Here is a 20,848-nt window from a genome sequence, read left to right as displayed (position 1 = left end):
GAATCTGGCTGCCACTTTCCTGCTTCCGTATCTCCCCAATTCTGTTACTATCTCCCACTGCAGCTTGAAATGGTAGATTTTCTCAGTGCTCATTCCTCCGCCCTGTTCTAATACTATACTTTCTCCCTAGGTGAGCTCACCTAAGCCCATGGCCTCCATTTCCATCTCTAACCCAAATATGTACTACTAGATGCACAGTTTCAGACCATTCTTGGGCTTCAGACTCATATCTAGTACTTCTGCAACTCCACGTGGATGTCCCACATGCACCTGTCAGCCAGTGTAGCCAAAGTAGAATTCATAATCCTCTCCCACCCCAAATTCTTATAGGGCTCCCTTCCTTAGTAAATATCTCCACTACCCACTGAATTTCCCATCCCAGAGATCTGGGATCATCCCTGACCCCTGCCTCTCCTAAACTTGACACACCTAACCCATGTTTAAACCAGTTGATTTTTACTTGGAATCATGCCCTAAAACTGCCCAAGGTATAGGTGTACCTTCTCTCCCATAGATTCAATAGTAGCCCATTTGCTCTTCCACCCATATCCACACCCACCTTCAGTCCATTCTCCACATGCCTAGCCGAGAAAATCTGTAAAGGTGCAAATATTTTGTCACTTCTCTGCTGAAAACTCTGGTTAGGTCGAGAATCTTTAACATGACCAAGAGGCCTTGTCTGAACTGGCCCCTTGCCTATCTCTCTACCTTCATCTCACATTATTCTGCCTTGTCTGCCCCAATTACACTGACTTTTTATAGGTTCCTGGGCTCCAAGCTTCTCAGGATCCCTGCTCCTCCTTTTGGCCTGAATGATGTTTATTTCGTGTCTCTTGTTAAGTCTTCTGGAGGCCTTCCCTGGTCCCAGCAATTTAGGATTGGTCCTCCTGCTACAAATGATGCTACAAGCTCTCATAGCTTCCTGCCTTTCTTTTACAGCATTGCTCATAACTGTAAACATTTGTACAATTATTTGATTAATGCCTGTTAGCTCTATGAGGGTGAGAACTTTGTCTTGCTTACTGCTCTACTCCTAATGCCTGGCACAGTGCAGGAGTTCAATGAGTATTTGTCCAATGAATGCTGTTTTCCCATCTGCTATGGATGAACACTCTTTTCTAGCACACAGATAACTCACTGTTTCTAATCTTTTGGAGAGTGGGGAAAATAGCCAACCTACACCAGAATTGTGGTAACTAAGTCAAGATTAGATGAGGTCTAGTAAGTAAGGGAAGTCATTGCCTATATGATGCAATGACTAGGCCAGGGAATGGGGGAGGAATGTGGGCCAAGTGATTTGTGCTCCCTCCACATCTCAGCTGAAAACTCGCCACTTTAAAAGACTTAGTCTGTTTCCTGAAAGGGAGCTCCCCTTCCCTTCTATGGTCAGGAGACGCTGCAGTTAAGAAATTTCGTTAGTTCTAGGGTTCCCAGCTGCCCTCACCTTACCTCAACCGTAGATTGAATCACTCTGCCCTGCCTAACACAATAAAAGTATGCTCATACTTGTGTACCTGGGGATGCTCGCAGAGGCCTGGGCAGAAGCCACCCGGCACTGCTACCTCACCCGTGGCTTCTGAGGAGTGCGTGGGAGGTTATCCATATGGTTGATGGAGGGTCACAATGGAGGAAGGATGTCTGAGCAACAAGGAGCCCTGCATTGGAACCTAAAGGTAATGCCCAAACTGCTCCCACCTGCAAAAAGAAAAGAGGAGTCTGGAAAGCCTGTTGGAAATACTTGTTGGACGTCCTCAGTGCTGTTTCCAGTGTCAGGGGCAGAAAGTGCCACATTATGAGCAGTGACAGTTAGTGGTGGGTCAAACAGCTCATTCTGGCACCAAATTACCTGTGCTGTGGTGTTTCTCAAGCCTAGGGAATAGACCTCGGGATTCTTTTCAAGAAAATGTTTTATTTTCCTCAACCACCTAACATGGTGTATAAAAGAGGCACGTGTTGCTTTGTCGTAGATTGTTGGGGCTGCTTCTACCTTGTATTGCTCTCCAAATCTCCGGTTCACGCAGCCTTACAAAGACAGGGTAGAAGTTGCCTGCAGAATGCCATGCCCCAGCTCTGACCCAATTAGACATCATTATAGGGACACTGGTGCCCCTGCTGGCTGGCCTTGGAAGCCAGCACCAGCAATGTTATTAAAATTTTCCCCAGCATCTCTTGCTTTAGAGATGGCACGCCAGGTTGTGTGCTGTTCACCAGCATCTCTCACTTTAGAGAATGATACCCCATGCTCCTTTTTGATGACAAAAAGTCCCTTCCAGTCCTTTCATGGGACTGACCTCCATATGCAGGCCTGACCACTCACAAGAGTTTCAGCCTTCCGGCCGCAGTCATTGGGCCACGATGGGCCAGTCAGCGTCATCTTTTCAGCCTTTCTCTCAGAGCAGGTTAAGAGAAACCCTTTCCGCTAGAATTGCTTCAGAGGACAGGCGCTTGGTGCTGCTCCTCTTCAGGGTCCTCCTACCTGAAGGAGAGGACCGAGCGCTGATAATATTTGGGCTGCTGGGTCCAGCTGTGTGTTAAGAAGAGCCAAGAAATGGAGAGGGAGGAGGTCCTGGTGACTACCTGGGTTCTGTAACGCTGCCTGCTGGGCACTCATCTTTCCAGGTCGTCCTCTCACGTGAGTCTCAGTTCACTTTCTTTTCTGCTTAAGGCCCTTTAAGTTCAATTTTTCTCCAGGAATCACAGCATGTCCTGGTGTGCCATGTCCACAGGCCACTCCTGGGTACAGGTGATCCTACCCTGTGGTTTCCCAAGGCAGCCTCTCCACTCACCTCTGTGCCCTCTTTCTTTCAAAGAAGGGGGGTCGTCTTCTGGTCCCTGGGTAATTTAACATTTGCCGGAGTTTTTCTTACAAAATGAGATTGATTTCCTTTTCTAGAATCATGTTTATTTGAATTATGTTTACTCAAATCATGTATATTTGGACCCAACATACCTTTAAGTAATGTAGTTCAAACTCTTGTTTTATATGAAAATTGTTTGAAGTGATTTGCTCCCCAGAACATAAACGCCCCATAAGAGGAGGAACCATGTCTGTTTCTTCTACTTCTATACCCTTCGTTTGCCCAGTAAATGCTTGTTGACTGCATTCAAATGCTTGTTGAATGCACTTATCAGCCAGGTGGTCTGTTATCTGAGAATTCAGCTGATTCCCCAGTTGTTGCTTCCTTTACACCTGAGACTCCCAGCCTGAGCCAATAAGAACATTCAAGGCCTAAATTAACAATGCAGACTCCAGAAGGGTGACATCATGTAAAATGACCCTTTCACTGTAACAACCGGAAAAGCAGGGGGACAGGAGAATGATCGGAACCAATGATTTCAGGAACTCCTTACGTCTATTTTACCTCGATACACGTACACAGATTCCAGACTCTTCGCTGGCGCTTCTGATTGAGAAAGTCTGTGTTGGCTGGTAATCTGCACTTTAGGTGTTTCTTATCTTTCAACAAGGAGCTGAACACTGCTGCCAGATACTAAACACTGGCTCCCTTGCAAGATGCGGAGAGGCTCCTGACTTCTGCTTGGCTCTTCGCTTTGCAGTGCTTTGCTACAGCCGGTGCTCAGCACATCATTGCTAAATGAAGGGGGAGATGGGACTCGCCAAAGGGCCTTGGATTCAAGTGACCCCCCGCCTACTCCTTTATGCAGGGCCCAGTTTGTTGTTGACACTGACAAGCACTGCCACATCCCAGCGCTGACTTTTCCAGCCGAACTAGAGTCTCTTTTTCTTGAGCCAAAGGAATTCTTTGGCAACGCATCTTGTTGTGCCTGGTTACCTGATCTTTTAGTACAAAACAGCCTTTTGCTATTGAAAATCAAACCAGAAATAGAGTCAACCAGTCCATGGTATCTCTAAGCTGTGCAAATTCATACCATATTACCCTTCTGTATGAGAACCTGGGCACACCAGGAACTCATTGAACTCAAGTTGAGTTCATAATTGCTTGAGTTCATTGAACTGAGTTCATAATTACTTGAGTTCAATGAACTCAAGTAATTATGACTGAGGCCAAATCTAGTTCACTACAAAGAAATTGCATGTAGCAAAGTGATCCAGGCAAGTGTCTTTCAACCAACAGGGAATTTATCGGCAGTAATTCACAATGTTTATTTTTAACAGCTGGTTAAAGCACGCAAGTAATTAAAAACTTCTTCATTACTAATATGTGGGATTTTAATCCTGGCAAATATTCTACATATCTTTTTCTCTAGCTCCCAGTGGAGCCGTGTTTCAGATCTAAGAGTAAAATATTGTCTTACCCATACATATATTTTTAAGATTTTGTTATGAGAATGAGTCGTCTTTTGCTCCTAACAGTCAGTAGGAATTAGTGTCCTGAATAGCTAATAATGAGTCTGAAATGTTGCCCAGGTTTTAAGGGAATTATTTGCACATTGCTGGGCAATTACAGCACCCCAACTCCACTGATTTATAGTCCTGTGCCTTTCATAGGGGATTTAGCTTCTGGGAATGTTCAACATGAAGCTAATGATCAATATTAACATGTCACCCTAGTTAACTAAATTACTCAAAGATGAACATTCTTAATAGTTAATTGCTACTGTTTGTTGAGAGTTTACTCTGTGTAAGGCTTTTTCTTTTGTTTTGTTTTGTTTTGTTTTGTTTGAGACAGAGTTTTGATCTTGTTGCCCAGTCTGGAGTGCAGTGGCGTGATCTCAGCTCACTGCAACCTCCGCCTCCTGGGTTCCAGCAGTTCTCCTGCCTCAACCTCCTGAGTCACTAGGATTACAAGCACCCACCACCACGACCAGCTAAGTTTTGTTTAACACGACGGGGTTTCGCCATGTTGGCCAGGCCGGTCTCAAACTCCTGACTTCAGGTGATCCACCCGAGACTTTCTATATTTCTTAGGCTTATTTAGCTTTCTTAATGTCTTTAGGAAACAGATCCATTTATTATCTCTAGTTTACCTGGGAGGAAACTGAGGCTTAGGGAGATGCAGTACCTTGCCCAAGGGTACCCAGAGTCACCAGCTAGGAAGTGGCACAGCTTAAATTTGAGCCAGGTTTACTTGAATCCAAGACCCAATTTTTTTTTCTTTTTTTTTTTTTTTTTTTTTTGAGAGAGTCTCTTCTGTCACCCAGGCTAGAGTACAGTGGCACAGTCATGGCTCACTGTTGCCTCAAACTCCTGGGCTCAAATGATTGTCCTACCTCAGCCTCCCAAGTAACTGGGACTACAGGTGCATGCCACCACATCCAGCTTTTATTTTTTGTAGAGACAGTGTTTCACTATGTTACCTAGGCTGGTCTTGAATTCCTTGCCTCAAGCAATCCTCTTGCCTTGGCCTCCCAAAGTGCTGGGATTACAGGTGTGAGCCACCATGCCTGGCCCAAACTCTTACTCTGTTTGAGGTGGTTTTATCGTGTTAGTATAACATCATTCAAGGCTAAGTGTTACTCGAACTGCATTTGCAATTAATGTGAACTATTTTATTTGTTACAAAAAAAAAATGAGTAACTGTAAATAGTGACTTCTGCTACACAAACTAAGTTACAGAAACAAGCAAACCATTATTTTACCACGTGAGTATTATGTAGAGCTGAGGTGTGTGTGTGGTGGGGGGTGATGTTAATCTACTGGAATTCCATGTATTTTGTGAGGAGCATGGATGTTAGAGCCATGCTTAATAGCCCGGAGGACATCCTCTAGAAAGACTTAACTTGTTTTTATACCTAATCAAATACTGATACTGGTCACATTGCACATGTCCTAGTCTCTCCTCTAAATCAGTATCTTGAGAGCAGAGCCCGAGTATTACTCACTGCTGATGGCTCTTAGCATCCCCTGCAGTCTTACACTATTCTGGGCATGGAGCACAGACCTAATAAAAATCTTTCGAAGTAATGAAAATGCAAAGTCCAGCTTGTAGAGGTGCCCTTAGATGTTTAAATTCTCCCAAAGAAGGGTGAACTTTTTTCAAAGCACTTCACAGTGGAAGTTTCTCTGAGCACAGCAAATACCTTTAGTTTGGGCCCGAGTGGAAAAGAAACGTTGGGTAGTGTGTGATTATAGCCCTTCAGTGCTCAAGGGACTCATGCATTTGCTTGCACTTCCTTAGGCCTGTCCTGGAGCCATCTCTTATTTGCAATGTGACTTTGAGCAAATGCCTCTTATCTATAAAGTGGAGATAAGCCATTCCCCGCTTATCTCTTGGGGGAACTTGTATGGATTTAATGGCACAGAGGCCTTTTGTAACCTACACAAGAACTCTACACATGGATCCTTAATAGTGTTTTGGCTGGGAAAGACGGAAGGGTTTGGAGGGGAAGCTGGTGTCTACAGGAAGACATGCAAGACATGCTAGTGGAGTTTGAGACATTCAGATGGAATGTTCAATAAGTAATTAGCAACAGAAGACTAGTTTGAAAAGAGCAACTGGATTTGCAGATAGAGATGGTTCAGTGAAAATGTTTCATTGATTTCCTGCCATATAACAGGTGCTAGTTTATTTACCATGGTTTTTTTTGTTTGTTTGTTTGAGACATGTTCTCACTCTGTTGCCCAAGCTGAAGTGCAGCACTGTGGACACAACTCACGGCAGCCTTCACCTCCTGGGCTCAGGTGATCCTCCTGAGTAGCTAGAACCACAGGTACACCACCACACCTAGCTAATTTTTCTATATTTTTTGTAGAGACAGGGTCTCGCCATTTTGCCCAGGCTGGTCTCAAACCCCTGGGCTCAAGCGACCCTCTTTCCTCAGTCTCCCGAAGTGGTGGGATTACAGGAATGAGCCACAGTGCCTAGCCTGCCATGCTTTTTTGGTTTGTTGTTTCTTGGGGTTTTTGTTTTTTGTTTTTTGTTTTTTGTTTTTGGTGGTGGTGGTGGTGTTGTTTTGGTTTTTTTGAGACGGAGTTTTGCTTTTGTGGCCCAGGCTGGAGTGCAATGGTGTGATCTTGGCTCACTGCACCCTCTGCCTCCCAGGTTCAAGCGATTCTCCTGCCTCAGCCTCCCAAGTAGCTGGGATTACAGGTGCCCACCACCAAGCCCAGCTAATTTTTGTATTTTTAGTACAGATGGGGTTTCACCGTGTCGGCCAGGATGGTCTCGAACTCCTGACCTCAGGTGATCTGCCCGCCTCCCAAAGTGCTGAGATTACAGGCATGATACCATGGTTTTAAATTCCTCAATTCAATTGTGTTTTGAGCTCTAAACTGAAAATGAGTTCTTCATTTTTTGAGATTGCAGAGTCGATTACACCGTGTTAGAGAACAAGTAGGCATCTGTGCCCCTCTGCTCTAAATGTTGATGTCTATAAACACCCACAGAGATATGTATTAGTTTTAGATCATATGGGGCTAGAGAGCCAACCCAAAATGGTCAAGCTCTTATTTCCACACATTTAGAGTACTTCTTTTTAACTTAGATTAAAAAGTAACTATACAAATAATGCATGGATATATTATTATTCTTGTATAATGTTAAAAGATTACAGATGAGGCCAAAGACCCCTTTTACTAATGTCGCCCAAATTTCACACACATATATATATATATAGAAAACAGGACTGTGGTGTTCATGTCTTTCCCCATACTACTGTCCCCCACCTCACAGTTCCTTCTGCTACTACGGTTTCTCACTCAACAGTACAGCATGGTGATCTGCTGATATTAGTATGTTTTCCTTATTTGCTGACATAGGAGGTCACTGGATATATAAAGATGATAACCATATGTCCTAGTTTGCCTAAGACAGTTCAGGTTTCATGCCTGTAGTCCCGCCTTAATTTTTAATAGTGCTTCCTTTCACTCTCAGATACATCCCATTTTGTATAAAAAACTGTATGATCACCCTATATATAAGATATATAGTTATATGAAGAATTAAGCATTTTTCATAACACATGTGTTAGAAGTTATTGTGAGCTGATTTTGAGGGAAAAAATCTCATTTTGTACTAGGATAGAATATAGTAGAAAATCCTAAATTCTGGGTACGTAGCAGTATTCTACCAACATTGAAATATTAATACTAAATTACCTAAAGAAAATCTTATGTATAGTTTTTCAGTGCTGCTTTTGTGTATCCCTCAGCAAAATAAATTTACTGGTGGAAGAGTAGATGATCTGACGCGCAGTCATATAAAAGCAAACATTAGTGCCATAGTTCACTGAACACTGGTAACTAGTAAAGACAAAGTAATATGTATCTGAAGAAATTCCTCTACAGTACATGCAAAATAAAGCTAATATCAGTAGCAAGCTATAATAAATTTGAATAAATTCCTCTGCAAGTAGCCATTGAACATGTAAAAGAATAAATATTTAGTCAATATTGGTACAAATTATGCAGCATAATACACTAGAAAGAATTCCAATATCAACCTTGCAAAGGCAGTGAAATTAACTGTATCACAGAACACTACAGTATTCAAGAAGCAGAAAGGAAAACATTTCGGTGAATTCAAATGGAACTTGATTTTCCAGTAAATATAGCAACATCAGTCCAAAAGCATTTGTAAAATGCATCATAAATGTTTTACTTTTCATTTTCTCCAAACCTTAAAAGCCATCTAAAATGCCTGAGTATAGGTAGTTCTCCTTATAATTGGCCATCATTGTGTTAGTAGTAGAGTCAATAACAGCCTCAAACAACGTCCTTCAATTGTCCTTCACAATATTGTGGTTATTACTTCAGTAATTTGACTGCCTCAAATCTGGGAAACAAATAACACGGCTCTGTCTGGGCCAGCCCTGTTAAGAACAGAGATTAGGAAGAGGTGGCACTGCCAGCTCCCACCCCTACCTCAGGCTGCCCAAGAAACCTGTTCCCCAGCTGTTGGAAGAGTCCTGTGTGCCACATCAGAACTTTCCTAACTTCTGCTGTTCACCTACCTGTGATTATGCTTCACGTACCTCCCCCCACTTCCCTGCCTATCTCCCAGGCATGGGCATGACTCATCTACCAGCAAAGGTGAAATCTGAGTTGGTAGAGCTAACGCCTGGACTGCCTTTCCATTCCCCACCCTGGGCACACATTCAGGGCACAACTTGGCGCCAAGGAAGGAGGCTCAGTATGTGAGATGGGTGGCGCCTGGCCTAGAGCTTGCCTTTGTAAGAACACTAGAGGATTGCTACTTTCTGATACAACAATGGCATAGAATATGTCTTATTTATGGCCATCAAATAAGGTAGATATACCTAGTTCGTCTTAACAGCTGAACAGCATTCCATAGTGTAAATGTATCATGGTAGATTAAGGCATTTCCTTATTGGTGTTTATTCCATTTGTTTCTAGCTTGCCACTTTATCAGACAGCACAGGCATGGATGCTCTTATATATATCTCCTTACATCCACATGGAAATGAACTGCTGTGATAGACATCCAGAAGTGGAATTAGAATTGCAATAGGGACTACTGTATCAGACATGCATTCAGCTGCTCATCTGTGGAATGATGCAACTCAGTGGTAACATCAGGGACTGGCCCCATCTTTCGGCTCTGTTAGATCTTCATTCCAATGATTCTCACCTCATGATTCTGAGAAGGTGGCTGCAACCTCAGGCATTATTACAGGCAAGAAGAAAAGGGAAGATAAACAAGGCCGAAGGGAAATGATAGCTGGGTCTATTTCTTTTAAAAAGCCTTCTTGAAAGCCCACTCCAATTTCTTCTACTGGAAATTAGGGAGGAAGATGGGATTATAGGTGGGGCTTGGGTCAGCCATACTGTTCATCTGCTTCCAAAGTGGCTGTACATATTTACCCTCCCACCAGAGTTCCTTGTTCTTCCATACCATTTCCAGAACTACCTTACATTTCCATTTTTGGCAAGCTCATGAGTTTTTTAATATGTCATTTTTTAAAACCTACCCTTTGTAATTACTACTCAAGAGAGCATCTTGCCAGGTATTTGTTAGACCTTGAGTTTCCTCTTACGTGAATTTCATAGTCATATTTTCCCCTACTTCTCTGTTGGGTTACTCATCATCTTTGCATGGATTTGTAGGATGTAAAAGACGTAACATCTTTTATCATGTAAATCATGGATAGTTTCTCTCTCAAACGGTTGCCTTTTAACTTAGTTTCAAATGTGTTTTTAATTACATAGTACTTTTAATTTTGTTGCTAAATTATGTTTATGAAGGTCTTTCCCATTCTGAAGAAATATTGTATGTTTTCTTTTCATAGTTTTAAAGTTGTATTTTTTACTGTTTGCCTTTATCTGGTATTTAGTTTTGTGCATGAGGTGAAGATCTAACCTGGTATTTTCTAAGTGAACGGTCAATTGTCTCAACATAATATTATTAATAATTATCTTTCTACTAAATTCAAATTCTCCCTATTCCCTCTTCTCTTCAAGTTTATCTTTTACTGTGAAGATAACACAACTTCAGTTATTAAGGATTTGTAAGATCTTTTATATTTGCTAAGACATATCCCCCACTCAATTTCATTTCATAATTGCAGGCTATTTATATACATTTTCCGTGTGACTTGTAGAATCAGGTTTTACAGTTTTATGAAAATCTTGAGGATATTTTTTCAACTGGGTTTGCTTTAATATTAGTTAAATTTGGAGACAATTGACATGTACAGTTTTGAGGTGTTGCCTTCATAAACATGTTATACCTCTTCATTTAGTTTTGTGTCCATTTATGAATCTCCATTTATGAATCTTCTGCAAATGATCTTTATTTATTTATTTATTTATTTATTTTTTAGACAGAGTATCGGAGTATCACTCTGTCGCCCAGGCTGAAGTGCAGTGGCGCGATCTCAGCTCACTGCAACCTCCGCCTCCTGGGTTCAAGCAATTCTCCTGCCTCAGCCTCCCAAGTAGCTGGGACTACTACAGGCGTATGCCACCATGATCAGCTAATTTTTGTATTTTTAGTAGAGACAGCATTTCGCCATTTTGGCCAGGCTGGTCTTGTACTCCTGACCTCAAGTGATCCACCCACCTTGGCCTCCCAAAGTGCTGGGATTACAGGTGGGAGCCACCACACCCGGCCAAGATTCTTAGTTTTCTATGTTAAGGTCTTGAATATCTTTTGTTAAGTTTATTCTAGGTAATTTAAGGTTATTATTTCTACTGTTGTGAATATCTTTTTATTAGAATTATTCTAATGAGTTACTGATGGTAAATGGGAGCATATTTGAATTTTATACATTGATTTTTATATCTAACTTGCCTTACTATATTGTTACTGGTTCTGCAAGTTAGCTAATTTTTCTTGAGGTTTCTAGGTAGATGGTTATAGACATTCATAAATAATGACAATTTTCTCTCCTTTCCAATTTTTATCTTAGTTCTTTTCTTGCTTATTACTTTGGCCAGGGTATCCTGTATACTATTAAATAAAAGCAGTAGAGTGGACAACTTTCGTTTATTCTGAATGATGGAATTGTTTCCCTGTTTATCAGGCGTTACGTTCTGTGTAGATAGGTTTCTGATTGGCACCCTTCATCAGGTTAAGGCAGTATTCTTTACTTAGTTTGCTAAAATAAATTTGTTTCTTTTTTTTTTTTTTAATAATTTCAACTTTTATTTTAGATTCAGGGGTACATTTACAGATTTGTTACATGAGCATATTGAATGATATTGAGGTTTGGATTATGAATGATCTGTCATCCAGATAGCACAGGCCAGGTGTGGTGGCTCACGCCTATAATCCCAGCACTTTAGGAAGCCGAGGCAGGTGGATCACTTGAGTTCAAGAGTTTGAGACCAGCCTGGCCAACATGGCAAAACCCCATCTCTATTAAAAATACAAAAATTAGCCCAGTGTGGTGGCACACATCTGTAATCCCAGCTACTCAGGAGGCTGAGGTATGAGAATCGCTTAAGCCCAGGAGGCAGAGGTTGGTTGCAGTGAGCCAAGATCACACCACTGCATTCCAGCCTGGGTGACGGAGTGGGACTCTGTCTCAAAAAACCAAACAACAACAAAAAAAAAAAAACAGATAGTGAGCACAGTACTCAACAGTTAATTTTCCAACCCTTGCCCTCCTCCTACCCTCCCCACCTCTATTAGTCCCCAGGATCTATTCTTGCCATCTTTACGTCCATGGGTATTCACTTGTAACTCCCACCTATAAGTGAGAATGTGTGGTATTTGGTTTTCCGTTGTTACATTAATTTGCTTACAATTGTGGCCTAAGCTGCATCCATGTTTCTTCAAGGGATGTGACTTTGTTCTTTTTATAGCTATGTAGTACTCCATGTTGTATATGTGCCACATTTTTTATGCAGTCCACCATCGATGGGCATCTAGGTTGATTGCATGTCTTTGCTATTGTGAATAGTGCTGCAATGAACGTACAAGTGTGTGTGTCTTTATGGCAGAATGACTTATATTCCTTTGGGTACATATGCAGTAATGGGATTGCAGTCAACTTGTAGTACTCTTAAGTTCTTTGAGAAATCTCCAAACTGCTTTCCACAGTGACTGAACTAGAAGCATTCCCTTTTATCTGCAGCCTCGCTAGCATCTGTTGTTTTGGGACTTTTTAATAATAGACATTCTGACTGGCATGAGATGGTATCTCATTATGATTTTGGTTCACATTTCTCTGATGAGTGATCAGCATTTTTTCATGTTTGTTAGCCACTCATATGTTTTCTTTTGAGAAATGTTTGTTCATGTCCTTTGCCCACTTTTTAGTGGGGTTGTATTTTGCTCATCGAACTGTTTAAGTTTCTTATAGATATTAGACCTTTGTTGGATGCATAGTTTGTGAATATTTTCTCCCACTCTGTAGATTGGTCTGTAATTGCATTTGAGGACTTAGACATAAATCTTTCCCCATGTTGATGTCCAGAATGGTGTTTCCTAGGTTTTCTTCCAAGACTCTTGTAGTTTGAGGTCTTACATTTAAGTAAGTCTTTAATCCATCTCGAATTAATTTTTTTATATGGTGAAAGGCAGGGGGGTCCAGTTCCCTTCTTCTGCATATGGCTATCCAGGTATCCTAGCATCATTTATTGCATCTTTCCTTATTGCTTTTGTCAACATTGTTGAAGATCAGATGGCTGTAGGTGCAAGGCTTTATTTCTGGGTTCTTTATTCTGTTCAGTTCGTCTCTGTGCCTTTTTTTGTACCAGTACCATGCTCTTCTGGTTACTGTAGTCTTACAGTTTGAAGTTGAGTAACAGGGTGCCTCTAGCTTTGTTCTTTTTGCTTAAGATTGCTTTGGCTATTCAGGCTCTCTTTGGGTTCCATATGAATTTTAGAATACTGTTTTTCTAATTCTGTGAAAAGGGATGTTAATAGTTTGATAGGAATACCAACAAATCTGCAGACTGCTTTGGGAAGTGTGGCAATTGTAATGATACTGATTCTTCCAACCTTTGAGCATGGAATGTTTGTCCATTTGTTTGTTTCATCTGTGATTTCTTTCAGCAGTGTTTTGTAGCACTCTTTGTAGAGATGTTTCAAGTTATTGGTTAGATGTGTTCCTAGGTATTTTATTTTGTGTGTGTGGCTATTGTAAATGGGATTGCATTCTTGATTTGGCTCTCAGCTTGAACATTATTGGTGTATAGAAATGCTTCTGATTGTTGTACATTGATTTTGTATCCTGAAACTTTGCTGAAGTTGTTTATCCATTCCAGAAGCCTTTTTGGTGGAGTCTTTAGGGTTTTCTAGGTATAGAATCGTATCATTCAGAAAGAGAGAGAGTTTGACTTACTCTTTTCCTATTGGGATTGCTTTTTATTATTTTTTTTTATCATGCTTGATTGCACTGACAGACTTCCAATACTGTGTTGAATAGGAGTGGTGAAAGCTGCCATCCTTATGTTGTTCTAGTTCTCAAGGTGAATGCTTCCAGCGTCCACCCATTCAGTATGATGTTAAAGCTGTGGGCTTGCCACCAATGGCTCTTATTATTTTCAGGTATGTTCCTTCTATGCCTAGTTTCTTGAGAATTTCAACATGAAGGGATGTTGGATTTTACCAAAGGCTTTTTCTGCATCTATTGGGATGATCATAGGATTTTTGTTTTTAGTTCTGTTTATGTGATGAATCACATTTATTGATTTGCATACGTCAAACTAACCTTGCAGCCCAGGAATAAAGCCTACTTGCTTGTGGTGGATTAACTTTTGATGTGCTGGTGGATTCAGTTTGTTAGTATTTCATTGAGGATTTTTGCATCTGTATTCATTAGGGATGTTGGCCTGTAGGTTTTTTTCATTGTGTCTTTGCCAGGTTTCAGTATCAGGGTGCTATCTGGCTTCATACAATGAGTTAGGAAGGAGTCCCTCCTCCTCAGTTTTTTTTGGAATAATCTCAGTAAAATTAGTACCAGTTCTTCTTTATATGTCTGGTAGAATTCGGCTGTGAATCCATTTGGTCCATTGTTCTTTTTGGCTGATAGGATTTTTATTATTGATTCAATTTCAGAAATCAATATTGGTCTGTTCAGAGTTTCAGTGTCTTTCTGATTTTATCTTGGGAGTTTATGTATTTCCAGAAATGTATCCATTTCCTCTGGATTTTCTGGTTTGTGTGCATAGAGGTGTTCATAGTAGTCTCTGAGTATCTTTTGTACTTCTGTGGGATTGGTTGTAATGTCACTTTTGTCATTTCTGCTTGTGTTTAGTTTGATCTTCTCTCATTTTATGTTAATCTAGGTAGCAGTCTATCAATCATGTTTATCCTTTCAAAGAACCCACTTTTCAGGCCGGGTACGGTGGCTCACACCTGTAATCCCAACACTTTGAGAGGCCAAGGTGGGTGGATCATGAGGTCAGGAGTTCAAGACCAGCCTGGTCAACACAGTGAAACCCCATCTCTACTAAAAATACAAAAATTAGCCAGGTGTGGTGGCACACGCCTGTAGTCCCAGCTACTTAGGAGGCTGAGGCAGGAGAATTGCTGGAACCCAGGAGGTGGAGGTTGCAGTGAGCCAAGACCATGCCATTGTACTCCTGCCTGGGTGACAGAGTGAGACTCCGTCTCAGAAAAAAAAGAGAACACACTTTTGGTTTCATTGATTCTTTGTGTGAATTTTTGGGTCTCATTCAGTTCTGCTCTGATTATGGTTTTCTTGTACTATATTTGGAGTTAGTTTGCTCTGGTTTTTCTAGTTCCTCAAGACAGGATGTTAGATTAAAAATCTCTTTGAGATCTTTCTTTTTGAGGTTGGCATTTAGAGCAATAGACTTTCCTCTTGACACTGCTTTTGCTACATCTCAGAAATTTTATGTTGTGTCTCTGTTTTTGTTTATTTCAAATAATTTTTTGATTTCTGCCTTAATTTTGTTGTTTAATCAAAAGTAATTTGGAGGCAAATTGTTAAATTTCCATGTGGTTGTGTGGTTTGGGGATATCTTCTTGGTATTGATTAATAATTTTATTCCACTCCTGTTCTGAAAGTATGGCTGGTATTATTTCAATTTTTTAAAATTTATTGAGACTTATTTTAAGGCTGAGCATGTGGTTGATCTTGGAATATGCTCCATGTACAGATGAAAAATATGTATATTCTGTGGTTAACAGGTGGACAGTTCTGTAAATGTCTGAGATCGAGTTGGTCTAGTGTCAAATTTAAGTCCAGAATTTATTGTCTGCCTTTATGATATGTCTAAGACTGTTAGTGGAGTATTGAAGCCTCCCAGTATTATCATGCGGCTAAGCCTTTTCTTAGGTCTAGTAGTAGGTTTTTTGTTTGTCTGTTTTTTTAATAAATCTGGGTGCTCCAGTGTTGGTTACATATATATTTAGGACAGATAAGTCTTCTTGTTACATTGAACCCTTTATCATGTAATCCCTTTTTTTCTTTTTGTTGTTGCTGGTATAATGTGTGTTTTATCTAAGAATAATGACCCCCTACTCTTTTGTTGTTTTCCTGTTACATGACAGATCTTTCTCCAGCTCTTTACTTTGAGCCTCTGGGTGTCGTTACGTGTGAGATGGGTCTCTTAAAGACAACGGATGTATGGGTCTTGTTTTTTATGCAATTTACAAGTCTGTGCCTATAAAGTGGGGCATTTAGACCATTTACCTTCAAGATTAATATTGAAATGTAAAGGTTTTGATCCTATCGTGAGGTTTTTAGCTGGTTGTTTTGTAGTTTTTACTTGTGTGCTTGCTTTATAGGGTCTGTGGGCTGTGTACTTACGTGTGTTTCTCAGGTAGGAGGTATCTTTCTTTTGTTCTATGTTTAAAACACCCTTAAGTTTCTGTTGTAAGGCTGATCTAGTGGTAACAAATTCCCTTACTGCTTGCTTGTCTGGAAAAGATTTTATTTCTCCTTTATTTATGAAGCTTAGATTGGTGCAATATGAGAATATTGGTTGGAATTTTTTAAGAATGCTGAAAATGGGTCCCCAATCTCTCCTGGCTTGTAAGGTTTCTGCTGGAAATCTGCTGTTAGCCTGATGGGGTTCCCTTTGTATGTGATCTGACTTTTTTTTCTAGTGGCCTTTAAGATTTTTTTTCTCTCGCATTGCCATTAAACAATCTGGTGACTGTATGGCTTTGTGATGTTTGTCTTGCATAGTATCTCACAGGTATTCTCTGGATTTTTAAAATCTGGATGTCTACTACTTTAGCAAATTTATGGAAATTTACTTGAATTATTCCCTTAAATATATTTTCCAAGTTGCTTACTTTTTCTCCTTTTATCTCCGGAATACCAGTAATCCATAGGTTTGGTCACTTTACATAATCCTGTATTTCTCAAAGACTTTTTGTTCATTTGTTGAAATTGTTTTTTATTTTTGTCTTACTGGATTAGTTTGAAAGACCAGTCTTCAAGTTCCGAAATTCTTTCTTCCGTATGGTCCAGTTTATTGATAAACTTTTCAATTGTATTTTTAAATTCCTTAAGTGAGTTTTTCAATTCTAGAAGTTCTGATTGATGTTTTGTTTTGTTTTTTTCTTTTCATTTTTTTTTTTTTTTTTTTTTTGAGACAGTGTCTCGCTCTGTCGCCCAGGCTGGAGTGCAGTGGAAGTCTCGGCTCACTGCAAGCTCCGCCCCCTGGGTTCATTCCATTCTCCTGCCTCAGCCTCCAGAGTAACTGGGACTACAGGTGCCCGCCACCACACCTGGCTAATTTTTTGGTATTTTAAGCAGAGACGGGGCTAGCCAGGATGGTCTCCATCTCCTGACCTCGTGATCCACCCACCTCGGCCTCCCAAAGCTGGGATTACAGGCATGAGCCACTGCACCCGGCCTGATTTCTTTTTAAGATATTTATCTCTTCCTTCATTTCCTGGATTGATTTACAAATTTCTTTGTGTTGATTTTCAGACTTGCCATGGATCTTGTTGAACTTCCTTGTAATTCATGCATTGAATTCTTTCTCTGTCATTTCTGCATTTCCACTTTGGTTAGGAACCATTGCTGGAGAGCTAGTGTGATGTCACTACATTCAGATTTTTCATGGTGCCAGAATTCTCGTGCTAGTTTCTTCTCTTCTAATTCTTGTAATTATTTTCATGTGGGTAGGATTTTTTTTTTTTCTTTCTCTATATTATTATTGGGTTTTTCTTCTTTCCTTTTCCCTTCCCCACCCCGCCCCCCCGCCCCCAGGAGGTGTGACTATAGAGAATGTGGGTAGGGTCTTTTGGCTTTGCTTCTATAACCCTATGCACTACTTTTGGCAGGTTTTATATTGGGCTGTATGGTTCGACTTACAAACTAGTACTTACCCTGTACTTATGGGTAAGAGGCAGCTACAGCCAACATGCTGGGTATATACTTGCTCTTTGTTTACTACTAGAAGCTCTCTGTTGCCTCAGGAAATGGGCTGATGCATGGAATACACAGTCCTCTGAGCTCCCTGCTCAGCCCAAGAAAGAGGGGGGCATGATGGGCAGGACCAGACGAGGTAGGCCTACCTACAGGTCTCCCAATGGCAGGCACAAGCGCCAGTGCTGAGGGACAATCCAGTGGGCAGCCACCAAATGCCCAGAGGTGGGCCTAGGCATGGAGCTAGAAAACCTCCTCAGCCCCAGGTTATCTGCACAGATTGGGTACAGCCTGAATTCCTAATTCAGGAGAGTGGGTGCTTCAGCTGCCTAGAGATATGCCTGGGCATGGGACAGAGAAGTCCTCGCTCTACCATCTTCTCCACACAGGAAGGATGGGCTTGCTCAGACTACTCATTCAGGCAAGGAGTGCTCTGAATGCCTGGACATCTGCCTGGGCATGGAGCAGAGAGGGCCCTGCTTCACCACTATGTCTGCAAAGGAAGAGTGGGGCAACTCCGGCTGCTGATCCAGGTCAGTGGAGATCTGCCTGGGTGTCAAGCAGAGAAGGTCCTGGGGCACTACAATCTTTTTATGAACTAGACACCGTCACAGGGGTTGTTTGCCTGTGTTCTTCTACCCAGGATCTGAGGTTTTCTTTACAATTCTAGTGGATTCCAATTTTCCTTCTTGAATTAAAGCTCAGAGAGTTTATACACTACCTTGATATTTCCAAGTGGCTGAGGCATGCTAAAAGCCTCTCATCCACCCCCTTGGGAAAAACAACTTCACTAATTCACTAAAAGTTTTTATGTGGCATATGTGTTTCATTTTATCAATCTCCTTACAGAAAAGCATAATCTGTTAATGTAGAGAACTGCATTGATAGGTCTTCCAATTATTAAACCATTACTGGATTCCTGAGATTAACTCTACGTTATGAACAAGTGAACATTGGTTTACTAACTTTTTTCAGGATTTCTACTCTGTTCAATAATGAGATTGGCATTGTCCTCCCTCCCTTTCTCTCTGTTCCTTTCACTCTTCCTGATTTTCCCTCTCTTCCTTTATTCTCCTCTACCCTCCTAAAATGAGCTTAGGAGGTTCCTTTTTTTGGTCTGTCACCTGATAATTTTTATTCAATAAAAATATATTCTGTGGACAGGAACAGTGGCTCATGCCTGTAATCTCAGCACTTCGGGAGGCCGAGGCAGGAGATATCTTGAGGCCAAGTTTGAAAACAGCCTGGGCAATGTAGCAAGACCCCATCTCTACAAAAAGTAAAAAATAAATTATCCAGGCATGTGGGTGCATGCCTTTAGTCCCAGGTATTTAGGTGGCTGAGGTGGGAGGATCATTTGAGCCTAGGCGTTCAAAGTTACAGTGAGTTGTGACCCTACCACTGCACCCCAGCCAGGGTAACATGAGCAAGACCCTGACTCAAGCTTTCAAATGTATGTGTATGTGTGTGTGTGTGTGTGTGTGTGTGTGTGTGTGTGTGTGTGTGTGTGTTCCTTCTCTTTTGGGAATAGAAAGCCCAGACACAGGTCATTGAAATTATCCAGCCAGAGGAGCAAAAACAGGAAAAAGAAGAGAAGTAGGGGAAGGGGGAAGAAGGGAGGGATAACAGGAGGAGGAAGGAGAGGAAGAGGAAGATGAGGGAAGGAGAAGGAAGGAAGAACAGGAGGAAGGAAAACGAAGAGAAAAAAGTCTCACAGACTTATAGGACACCATAAGCAGACCAAAATGCTCCTTACTGGTAGTTCCAAAAGTAGAAGAGATAAAGAGGCTGAAAGCTTCTTTAAGTAAATAATGGCCAAAAACTTGCCAAATCTCTGAGAGAAAATGGACCCAAAGGGAATAAACTCAAAGAAGTCCATACTGACACATACATTGTCAAAAGTCAGAATTTTGAGAGCAACAAAAGTGACTAATTACATACAAGGGAACCCCCGTAAGAATCAGTGAATTTCTCAGCAGAAACGTTGCAGGCCAGAAAAGAATGGGACAGTATATTGGGAGTGCTGACAGGAGGGGGAAAAAAGGCTGTTCAAGAATACTGTATCTGGCAAACTGTCCTTTAAAAGCAAAGGAGAAATAAAGACTTTTTCAGATAAAATTTGAAGAAGTTCATCACCACTAGGCCTGAATAACAACAAATACTAAAGGCCTTGAAGTTTAAGCATACTCTAAGCAGCCATACAAAAGCATATGAAAGCATAAAGTTTGCTGGTATAGGTAAGTATATAGAACAACACAGAATACTATACTGTTAGTGTATACATCACTTTTCATTCTGGTACAGATGTTGAAAGCCAAAGTATTTAAAAACTGAAAATATGTAATGGATACACAATATAAAAAGATACAATTTTTGACATCAATGACAATTGGGGGAAGAGTAAAAGTGTAGAGTTTTTCAATATGATTAAAGTTGTTATCAGCTTAAAACAGATTGTTGTAACTATAAAATGTTTCATGTAAGCCCTGTGTTAGCTATAAAAATTACAAAAAATCAAAGGAAGACAGTGAAAGAAGAAGAGGGACAAAAGAGCTATAAGACAGAAAATTATTAACAAAATGGCAGTAGTTAGTCCTTTCCTATCAATAATTAAATGTAAATGTATTAAACTGCCCAGTCAAAACACACAAAGTAGCTGAAGGATAACAAGATTCAACTAGATACTGTATATAAGAGACTGACTTTAAGTTTAATGACACACATACACTGCAAGTGATAGGATGGAGAAAGATATGCTAAGCAACTAAAAGAGGGGTGACCATACTTAAACAAAATAGACTTTAAGTCAAAAGCTGCTACAAGAGACAAGGACAGATAATGATTAATGGGTCAGTTCACCAAGAAGATACAACATTTATAAATATGTATCTACCAAACATCAGAGCACTTAAATATATGAAACAAACATCGGCAGAACTGAAGGGAAAAACAGCATCACAATAATAGTAGGAGATTTCACTAATGAATAGAACATGTAGATACAAGATCAATAAGGAAACAGAAGACTTGAACAATACTATAAATCAAATGTACCTAATAGACATATACAGAACATTCTACCCAATAGTAGCAGAATACACATTTTCTCAAGTGCACACAGAAATATTCTCCAGGATAGATCACAAAACAAGTCTTAACAAAC

Source organism: Chlorocebus sabaeus, chromosome 5, assembly GCF_047675955.1.
Source record: "Chlorocebus sabaeus isolate Y175 chromosome 5, mChlSab1.0.hap1, whole genome shotgun sequence".
Lineage (NCBI taxonomy): Eukaryota > Metazoa > Chordata > Mammalia > Primates > Cercopithecidae > Chlorocebus > Chlorocebus sabaeus.
The sequence above is the reverse complement of the archived record's forward strand: the minus strand, read 5'-3'. Positions refer to the sequence as shown.